This window comes from Pinus tabuliformis, chromosome 1_1, assembly GCF_031772625.1.
Source record: "Pinus tabuliformis cultivar Carrire ecotype Pingquan chromosome 1_1, CPIR1, whole genome shotgun sequence".
Taxonomy (NCBI): Eukaryota; Viridiplantae; Streptophyta; class Pinopsida; order Pinales; family Pinaceae; genus Pinus; species Pinus tabuliformis.
In genome coordinates, this window is record NC_142297.1 from 928,936,576 (window position 1) to 928,947,863 (window position 11,288).

Sequence of the window (11,288 nt, forward strand, 5' to 3'; positions counted from 1 at the left end):
GGATGTACGTCATGCATCAACAACAGAAGTGGGAAGAGTATCTTCCACTAGTTGAGTTTGCTTATAAAAATGGGTATCAGGAATCTTTGAAGATGAGTCTGTTTGAGGCACTTTATGGGTGGAATTGTAATACTCCTGTCAGCTGGAGTGATCCAATGAATAGGATAATGATGACTGGATATGTTGGCAAATATGGAACAGGAAATGCAGGTTATTAAAAGGAATCTAAAGGAAACACAGAACAAGTAGAAGAGTTATGCAGATAAGCACCGGATATTTAAGGAGTTTCAAGTTGGGTGGCATGTGTACTTGCGCATCAAACCTAAGATGAGCTCCTTGAGTATTGGGTCGTGTGCCAAGCTAGAACCTCAATATTGTGTGCCTTTTGAGATACTTGAGAGGATTAGACCAATAGCCTACAGACTTGCACTACCTCCAACAGTGAAAGTCCATGATGTTTTCCATGTTTCATTAATTAAGAAGTATGTCCAAGATGTTGATCATGTGATTGACTGGTCTGTATTCTAGGTAGAACCAGAGGGAGAATTCTAGATAGAACCACAATGCATATTGTAGCAAAAACAACTCAAGCTTCAGAACAGAGCAATCGAGTAGGTTAAAGTGTAGTGGAAACACTTTAGGCCCAATTAAACTACATGGGAGATGGTTGATCAGATGCAGGTTACCTATCCTTCATTATTTGTTGGTTCAAGAACATGAGGTTTTGGTATATGTATATGTATATGTATATATGGATAATTATTGTAGATATCACAATGAGTTGTGTTATAAAGCTCCAATAAGCAGTATGATTGTCATGTTTTCGTGATTTGTCATTGTAAATACTACAACGAGTTGTGTTATAAATCTCCATGGGAAGTATGTTTTGTTTTCAATGGTTTTCTAGTCATAAGTGTCATAGAACACCAAGGACGGTTTTCCCCCAATAGGGAGGGGTGTGTAACAGGCTCTAGTTGATTTTTCATGTAAATAAAATAAGACCAAGGTCATGGGACACGTATTCCATGTTGAATGTTGGGAAAAACATAGTGATGGGTATCATTTGTGATTAATTAATGGCTATGGAAATTGGCAAAGGCAAAGTGGCATTAATTGGAATTTTATTTATGAAATAAAGGAAAATAGGAGAAAAGGAAGGTGAAGAGACACAAATTTTCATGAGAAGGAAATTTAAAGAAAAATGAAGGAAAATGAAGAAAACAGAGGCATCAATGACAAAAATTCTTATGAGGATTAGTTGCTAGCCTTTTGGTAGTTTTTGGGTGGAGCTCTCTTCCATTATCTCATTCTCTCACACTCTTGCACACTTAGAGAAATATTGCAGCATTCTTGGATCACTTTGGAATACATTAGATTTGGAGAAAGAAGGAAAAGGAAAAGCAGGAAAGTGCAAGGGAAAAATTGGATCAGAAGCTACAACTCGATTGCTTTGTAGGTAACAGGTTGCATGTGTGATTTCCTTATTGATTTTTCGATGAATGGTATATGCATGTGAATTTTTGGTTATGTGTTTTCATTGGCATGGATATTTTATTGGATTGATAGTGGTTTTGTCCTTGTCTTTCCATTTCCTAGATAGCCAGGGTGTCATGTGTTTTTACACTTGTTGTTTTTTTTATTCGTGCTCAGGTTCCTTATGGATGTGTGTTGTCACAAATGATCTGGAAGCCCTGGAAAAACTTAGGTTGAGTTACTAGTCCTAGAGCCTAGATTAAGACAAACTCTCTGGAGCCCTTGGTGGGTTGATTTACTAGTCCCTAGAGCGAAGTTGGATAAATGCTCTAGAGCCAAGGAAGGTTGTGGGTTGAGTTACTAGTTCTTGGGGCCCTTGACAGCTTGGGTAGAGATCGATTTGGTTGGTGTTAGTGATGTCCGACCGTGGAGGTTGAATCATTGGTTGAGGGTTGAGGTGGTTGGCCTCTAAGCCCTAGTTTGGTTTTGTTTTGGATTAATCCATGAGATCCCACATTCATGCTTGGACTATGGCTCGAGGGTGATTAGTTGAAAGAGATATTTGGTTCAGCCTAATGTATGGTTGGGTGGTACGTGGAATTCCCTGACTTGGTTGGTATTTCACATGTTCATATGAGATATTTTCCTATTCTCATCTGTAAGTATTTTTAGTGATTATGTTGGTGGTATTACAGATGAGTTTCCATGGTTTATATGCTAGATATTTTTTGGTTATATGTTGGTTGTATGATGTGTACCATCTATGGATCTTGACATGAATTGTTTAGTTATTGATTGGTTAATGAATGTATGGTCTAGTAACTATTTTTAAAGTTATTTGGAGAGGGAATAGGGCCTTATTGGTGATTCTCAGATGAATCTCAGGTTATTATGATCAGATATGCATTCATGACCTGTAGCTTACATGTTTTCCATGTGTTTGATGAAATGTCTAGTGTGTTATAGGCAGTCTAGCTCAAGTTCTTGATTCAAGTTTGAATGTTTAGCTTTGTCCTCATGTCAATAATGATTTTGGAAAGTCTTAGGAAGTCATGGGAAATGGTCTAGAGGCTATCCTGGAATTGTGGCTCAGATCTCAGGACCGCACCCTTTGAACTGGGTAAGTTGGGTCGCAACCGCATGGAGGTAGTGTTTTACATGCAGTTGGAGACCTATAACCACACCCAAGCCTTTTCATGCAAGCAGTTGGGAGTCTAGGTCAATGAAAAGAGCCCTAGCTCAAGGCTTGGTCACCTAGGGTGGTCCTTTGGCCTTTGAGTGTCGTGTATCCTTGAGGGATGTGGTGAGTTATCATTTTTTGGTTAGTTTGTAGGCCTCACTTCCTTAACTAGAGCTTGAAGGTTGGGTCATGTCATAGTAACTCTTTGTCTCATGTTTACCCTTGCAGGTTGGTGAAATTGGGTAAATGTTGGAGGGGCGGTTACAAAACTACTCCAACTATTGAGATAAGACAATGCATTATTAAACGAAGTTCTGAGTTGGGCCCTAAATAGTCAAAATACTTGCAACAACAATAATATTTAATAATATATATATATATATATGTGTGTGTGTGTGTGTGTGTGTGTGTGTGTGTGTGTGTGTCTACAAACAAAAGAGACCCATCATACAACTTTATCTCCAATTTTCATTAGAAATTAATCAAAATAACTCAAAATGCAGTGTTGGAGTTATTATATTTTGAATCTTATATATAGAGATTGTTATTATTACCAATGTGGGAGGAAGCTTCACAGCCTTCTAGGCTCTCGATGTCAACTCATATATATAAATGATGTTGGAGCAACTTACATATATAAAGCAACCATATAAGACAAAATCACATATGTATAATCCAATTCATATATAAATCATCCAACTACTATGTAAACCAAGTCATTGGATTAATTTTGATATAAACACAGGTAGAAAAACTCTGGTAGTAGAGGGGAACTCAAACTCCATTAGCAAAAACTTGAGGAGGATACAACGTATGATATAGGGAACTTCAATCATTTTCCCTTGATACAATAGTTCTATTATATCAACAGACACTTGACACTATAATTGTTATATATAAAGTAGCAACCAACCCGACACTGAACACCATGGTTCGCACCACCATGACACCAATTCTATATTAAACAATGTGGCTCTCTTTATGAAGATACATGCTTAAACCATCAGCCAAAAATTGGTGTAGTTATCAATATTTATGAATTTGAATTTAGACCAAAGGACAACAACATAGCTAAATTTTAAACATTATGGATTGGTTGAGTATGTATACAATACCAAGAATGGGGATAACATCTCCCTATGTGGATTGGAATGGCGTTGGAAGACGACACATAACATCCAAATGAAACCAACTAGTGCAATGATAATTGGCTAACTGCAAAACACATGTATCACTCCAAAAAATGCATGAGGCAAAATAATATATCCAATGGGCTGAGTATATGGAAGAGCGATAGTATTTATATAGGAAAAGGAGTTACAAGGGTAGAGGAATCCCAAATTGAGACATGTGGACCTACACTCTGATACCATGTCAGGCCAAGTTGACAACTCAAATTAATGCATTTCACTATAATAAAGATAATTAAATACAACTAGGATGGTGACTCTTGGAATTCATATTCCAAGGTCTTTTCATATTACACACATTCTATTTAAATATGTACAAAATCTATACCCAATTCCAAAAAATTAGGTATCAACACTGGGTGCTGACATTTTCTCTTCTGAACTGGGGAAGGAGTTGAAGGTCATCAACATATATGGTCCACACCAGGATAGGGTAGTTTTCTAGGATGCATTATTTGATTAGTCTTCCATGAAGGTAGGAAATCAGGTGGTAAGGGGGACTTAATTGTTTCTATTCGAGCCTTGGAGATATGTGGTCCTCATTCCTAGATGAACCCCCTAGTTGAATAATTTTCCCACAAATTGGAGGAGCATCATTTCTGAGATGTGGACCTAATAAGAAATAGAGCTACCTGGCATAATAAGAGAACCGATGAGGCAAGGGTTCCTCGAAGGATTGATCACTTTCTCATGACAAATAATTTTTTGGACAAGATGCCCTTCTTTCGCCAATGGATTGGAGTGGGCCTCAAATATGATCACCACCCCATTTTTTTGGAGATAAAGGTGTTAGAATATTAGATCTACTAAACTAACTATCTATCTAAGAAACCAACAATATATTAACATATAAATAAGAATATAAAGAGAACAAGGAAAAAGAATACAACATATATACGTGTTTCACCCAATTGAGCTATGTCCACAGGAAGTTTGTCTTCTATTATCTCCATAAATCTCCTACAATCTTACAAAGAGAGCAACTACAAATAACTCGATACAAATAGCAATATGCTGTGAGCACATGATAAGATGTGATGGTATCACAAAATGGTATATACCTTAAGAGGCTCCCTTGACCCTATTATATACCCAAAGATGTGGAGGAATTACTCTCACATATTAAATGTGGGATAATATAATTCTCCAAAATAACACCTCTTTATATAATAAATGGATACAAGAGTATATTATTCCATAATAAATATGGGATATAATGTATTACTCTTTTACATAAGATTGTGGACAACTTCTGACATAATACAAAGACATTATTACCTTCCAAGGAATATAATATATTCCAACACTCCCCCTTAATAATGGCTGGGAGAAGGGCCCATCCTAACACTAAGGAAGGAAGGAGTCATTACTGCTCCCCCTTGATGACAACTTCCCTCATCCCAAGCAAAGAATAAAGATGCACATACTTCGCTTCTATCAAGGATTTGGTGAAGATATCGACTGTCTGTTGCTCGGTAGGACAATATTCCAGAGAAAGAATACCATCGGTGACAAGACCTCGAATATAATGAGCATCAAGGTCGAGATGCTTCATCTTGGAGTGATATACTAGATTATAAGCAAGCTGAATTTCACCCTGATTGTCACATTTCAACACAGTGGATGATTTTAGAACCAGACCAAGCTCAGTAAGAACATGTTGTAACCAAACAACTTCTTTAGCTGCTTCTTTGGCTACTTTATACTCTGGTTCACATGAAGATAAAGAAAGAGTCTTTACCTTCTTGCTGGACTAAGAGATTGGACTTGAACCAAGTTGAAATATGTAACCAACAGTTGACCGCCGATCAGAACTATCCCCCGCCCAATCATAGTCTGTATAACCAAAGAGTAAAATTGTAGCATTGCTTGAATAAAATACACCATAATGCAATGTCCCTTGTAAATATCACAGAATTCTCTTGGCTTCCTGCCAATGACTTTCACGAGGTTGTTGCATGAATCGAGAAACCATATTGACCGCAAAAGAGAGATCTAGTCTGTTGTGAGTTAAATATATCAAACTTCCAACGAGCTGACGACAAAGAGTAGCATCAACTAGTGGAGTGGTACACTCAACAGTTAACTTTACACCGGAATGAAATGGTGTAGGAGCAGGTTTACAATCACGCATATGGAAACGAGCCAATAAATATGTCGCATACTTATGAGAGAAAAAAATACCATCGACCATATTCCAGAGCTAAAGACCCAAGAAATAATGTAATGTACCGAGATCTGTCATCCCAAACTGCTTTTGAAGAGCAATTTTCATATCTTGAACTAATACAAGATGGCTACCAGTGATAATTAGATCATCCACATATAAAACAATAATAAGGACATTATCACCAAATTTCTTAACATACAGATTTGGATGAGATATACAATGCTTAAAACCATTATTCAATAAATATTCATCAATTTTATCATACCAAGCCCTAGATGCTTGTTTGAGACCATATAAAGAGCTGTGTAATTTGCATACTAAACTTGAGGATTCAGCAGAAATAAACCCAGGAGGTTGTTGCATATAAATTTCTTCAGTAATATCACCATTTAAAAAGGCATTTTTAACATCCATTTGGAGAATTTCCCACTTATAAGATGCAAGAAGTGATAAAATGGTTCTTATTGTGTTCATTTTAGCAACAGGAGAAAAAGTTTCATTATAGTCAATACCTTCAAGTTGATTAAAACCTTTTGCAACTAATATAGCTTTACGCTTTTTGATCTATCCTTCTGCAGTGAACTTAGTTTTATAAACCCATTTACATCCAACTAAATTATTTCCTAAAGGAAGAGGAACAAGAGACCAAGTCTTATTTCTCAAAAGAGATTCATATTCAACAGACATAGCTTCTTCCCAATTAGGCTTACCCTTAGCTTGAGCATAAGTAGTAGGATCATCTGTGGCCAAAACTTTGGTCATAAGAGCAAAGTTAGATCTAGTTCGATGAGTGTCGGAAGGATTTCTGACCTCACTACCTACAGATTCAAGAGTTTTTCGATCCCAAACACGAAGAGTAGAAGGAACGGGAGTCACTTCAGGAGCTTTGTGAGTTTCAGGTGGAATACTTGAGGGAGAGGAAGAATCAAGATCAATAACAGACATAGAACTGGAAGGAGTAATAGGAATAGGAGTAACAGGTGGTATTAGTAAATTCAAGGTAACATGAGATTCTACAGACTCAGGTGGGGAAGAGACTTCATGAAATTGAACATCCCTTCTAATTATGACACTTTGATTAGAAGGATCAAACAACTTGTAAGCCTTGGAATTCTCATCATAACCAATGAAGATACACTTGTGAGATTTGGGTTCTAACTTTTTTTCGTTTTTCATTAGAAATATGAACCCAACATTCACAACCAAACACCTTAAAATTACTAATATATGTTTTACGTCCATTCCATTTTTCCTCAGGGGTAACATGCTTAACAACTTTAGTAGGAACTCTATTTAAAATAAAATTAGCACAACAAATGGCTTCAACCCAAAATTTCTTATGCAGTCCTTTAGAATAAAGCATACATCTAGCCATTTCAACTAAAGTTCTGTTTTTCCTTTCAGCAACACCATTTTGTTGAGGTGTGTAAGGAATAGTATTTTGATGTTGAATACCATGTTTAGATAAATATGCATCAAATTCTTGCTTAACAAATTCCCCCCCATTATCAGATCACAAGGTTTTAATACTCTTACCAGATGCATTTTCAACCATGGATTTAAATTCTTGAAATTTTACAAATGTTTCACTTTTATTTTTCAAAAAATAAACCCAAGATTTTCTACTAAAGTCATCAATAAAGGTAAGAAAATAAACTACATGAGATATTGAAGGAACTTCAAGAGGACCACAAATATCACTATGAATTAATTGCAAAGGTGCTTTAGCATGCCAGGATTTACCTTTATCAAACATTTCTCTATGATGTTTACCAAGAACACATCCTTCACAAACACCAGTAGTAGAAGAAATATTAGGCAAACCATGAACCATTTTAGTTAGCATTTTCATTTTACCATAATTCAAGTGACCCAATATTTCATGCCATAATTGACTTAGTTCATCAGCATGAGCAACATAGGAATAAAAGGGTTGTCTCTTAGTTGAATTAAAACCAACAAATTTATATAAACCAGTTGTATGATCAATAGGACCAGAAGAGACTACTTTGTAATTTCGGTTGATATCTTTAAGAACATATTTATCAAGCCAAGCTTCAAATTTAAACGTTTTTTACATGCACGATAAATAGAAAGTAAGTTGATGGGCATGTTTTGGACATGAAAAACATCTTCCAAATGACCATTAGCAACATTAATATTACTAGAACCAATTACAAAAAGTTGTTTACGATCACCAATAGAAACTTTCTAAGATGAGTTCTTATTAGTGTCATAAGACGTAAATAAAGAAACATTACCAGTCATATGTTTAGAAGCACCATAATCCATTATCCATTCCACATTAGAAGAAGAATTACTAGACGAAACAATAAATGCACATAAAGCTACTTGAGATTCATTAGAATTTTTCTTGTTAGCTTTAGCCATTAAACGTTTCACTTTAAAGAAATTATTTTCAAGATGGTTAGTTTTACCACAATGCTTACAAGGATCATACATTTTCTTCCTCTTACTAGTTTCGTGTTGTGCATGAGAAGCATAACCATTATTATTATTATGATTAGAAGTGTGTGAATAAGAACCTTTAGCATTATTAAAACTTTTCTTAGGATTCTTATTATGTGCCATAAGAGCTTTATTAGGTGAGACTTGTCCTGAAGCAATCAACCTTTCTTGCTCATTTATCAACCCTTTACAGAAATCATCAAAAGTAGGTTTCGTGGTACTTTGAGACAATTCAAGAGCCTTATTCCTAGTTTGGATGAACATGTCAAAACAATATGGAAATTTTTGTTCTACAAGAATGATAAGAGTAGTGTTTCTCTTCTTGAAATATTTACCACAAGTATTTAACTTTTCATTTAAGGTTTTCAACTCAGTAAGATATAATTCTACTCCATCAAAATTAGTAGGATCTAGCTCATGAATCTTATTTTCAAGGTAATAAGCAGAAAAATCATCAAATTTATTAAATAAAGAAGCAAGAACTATCCATACCTCAACCAGGCTGTCTTTTGCCTCAATACTTACCTAAAGACTATCTGAAACTATTTGACCAATGAGCCTTCTTGCTTGATCACACTTTTCTTCCCATTTAATCAAGGCTTGAGCATCTGTAGGTTTCTTGTGTTCACCATTAACCAACCTCCATAGATTCTTACTCCTCAGAACATCAGTCATTTTCCTTTTCCATACAAGATAGTTAGAACCGACAAGTTCAGGAACAAAAGCTACTTCTGAAGTCATAATGATAGAAATTTTGACAAGAAATATAAACCCAAATGCAAGAAATGACAAGAGAAAAAGTGGATAGAAAATTGTACATTTCTGCAATTTGTTCTGCTATCACCAGAAAACCTAAAAAAAAAAAAACTGTCAATCTTAAATCAATGATAATTTTGTTTCTGGTACTCCGTTTGAGCTGATTTTTTTTTTAAATTGGGTAGCTCAGCGAGAGGAACCCAAATATCTACTCTGTTCTAAAAAATTCTGCACATAAGGTAACATATCTAACAAAAAATGTTGGGTTTCAAAACAAAAAACACTCAATAATGCTCCAAATGCTTATTATAACTAGTTTTCAGAAATGGCGCAGCCACTCTGCATCCACTTATGTGGCCGAAATTCTGATCTGAACCCTCAGTCCACCAATCTTCTGCCCTGCAAAAAAGGACCAAAAAACTAGATGAAAATCACAGATCTTACAACCGAAAGATATATCTCCTTGAGGATAATCCAAAAAACCATATAGATCTTACAGAAAAATAATCAAGAGCCCCTTGAAAAAAAAAATGCAAAAAACTACATAACAAAGTCAAGGTTATGAAAAAAACAAATCAAATATGTAGAATCATGCCTAGATCTGAAGAGAAGTCTAATGGTGACTAGATAGAAATAAAATCTACAAAAAATAATGAGTTCCCAAGTAACAAAAAATGAAGATACATGTTGATGGTTAAATTCAAAGAAGATGCTCGATCATAGTAGCCATGGCTCTGATACCATGTTAGAATATTAGATCTACTAAACTAGTTTCTAAGAAACCAACAATATATCAACATATAAATAAGAAAAAAAAGAGAACAAGGAAAAATAATACAACAGATATATGTGGTTCACCCAATTGGGCTACATCCACGGGAAGGTTGTCTTCTATTATCTCCAAAAATCTCCTACAATCTTACAAAGAGAGAAACTACAAATAACCCGATACAAATAGAAGTATGATGTGAGCACAAGATAAGATGTGATGGTATCAAAAAATGGTATTACCTTAAGAGGCTCCCTTGACTCTATTATATACCCAAAGATGTGGAGGAATTACTTTCACATATTAAATGTGGGATAATATAATTCCAAAATAACACCTCTTTATATAATAAATGGATACAAGAGTATACTATGCCATAATATGGGATATAATGTATTACTCTTTTACATAAGATTGTGGACAACTTCCAACATAATACAAAGACATTATTACCTTCCAAGGAATATAATATATTCCAAAAAAAGGGGGATAAAAACAAGTTATAATCCCTTTCAAACTAAATTCATCATGGATAAAATATGCATCTTTTCAAAAAGGTGAAACAGGCCATAATTACATTGTCCACTCAAAAAAAGAAGAGGGAGGAGGAGGAGGAGCTAAAGGCCATTGAGGAGGAAATGGAGAGAATGGAAGTACCTGAAGGGGAAGGATATGTTTATGGTCAAACCAAGTAGAGGATTATTTATCTTGAACCTTTTATAATGAGAAACCTCGAGGAAACAAAGAAAATGTGGCACTTGAAAAACCAATTCATTTGACTAAATAGCGATGATGAAAATACCAAGTTATTTTAGTAGTATGCAAAGGGTCAGCGAGCACGAAATACTATTTGGGGCTTAGAGGGCCCTAAGGGTGGTCGAGCTATATATTTTGTAGAACTAGCAACACTAGGAAAGAATCACTTCAACAATTTGTACAAGGATCCTCTTGATGTGTCAATTGCAGAGGTCATCTCTATTACTAGAATATTCCTCAAATTTGTTGAGAATGAAGAAAATAGAAGTTTGATGGATCTTATCTCTAAGGAAGAACTTCAAAATTTCCTATATAGTTTTCATAGGGAAACAATTCTTGGACTTGATGGATGGTTAGTGGAGTTCTTCATCGAACTTTATGATATTATCAAACATGATCTCCAAAGAGTGGTGGAGGAATCCAGGCATACTAGCCTTTTAATTCCACTTCTATTGCGCTTATCCCCAAATCTGACTCCCCACTATCCTTTGATGATTTTCAGCCCATCTTGCTATGTAACTTCAT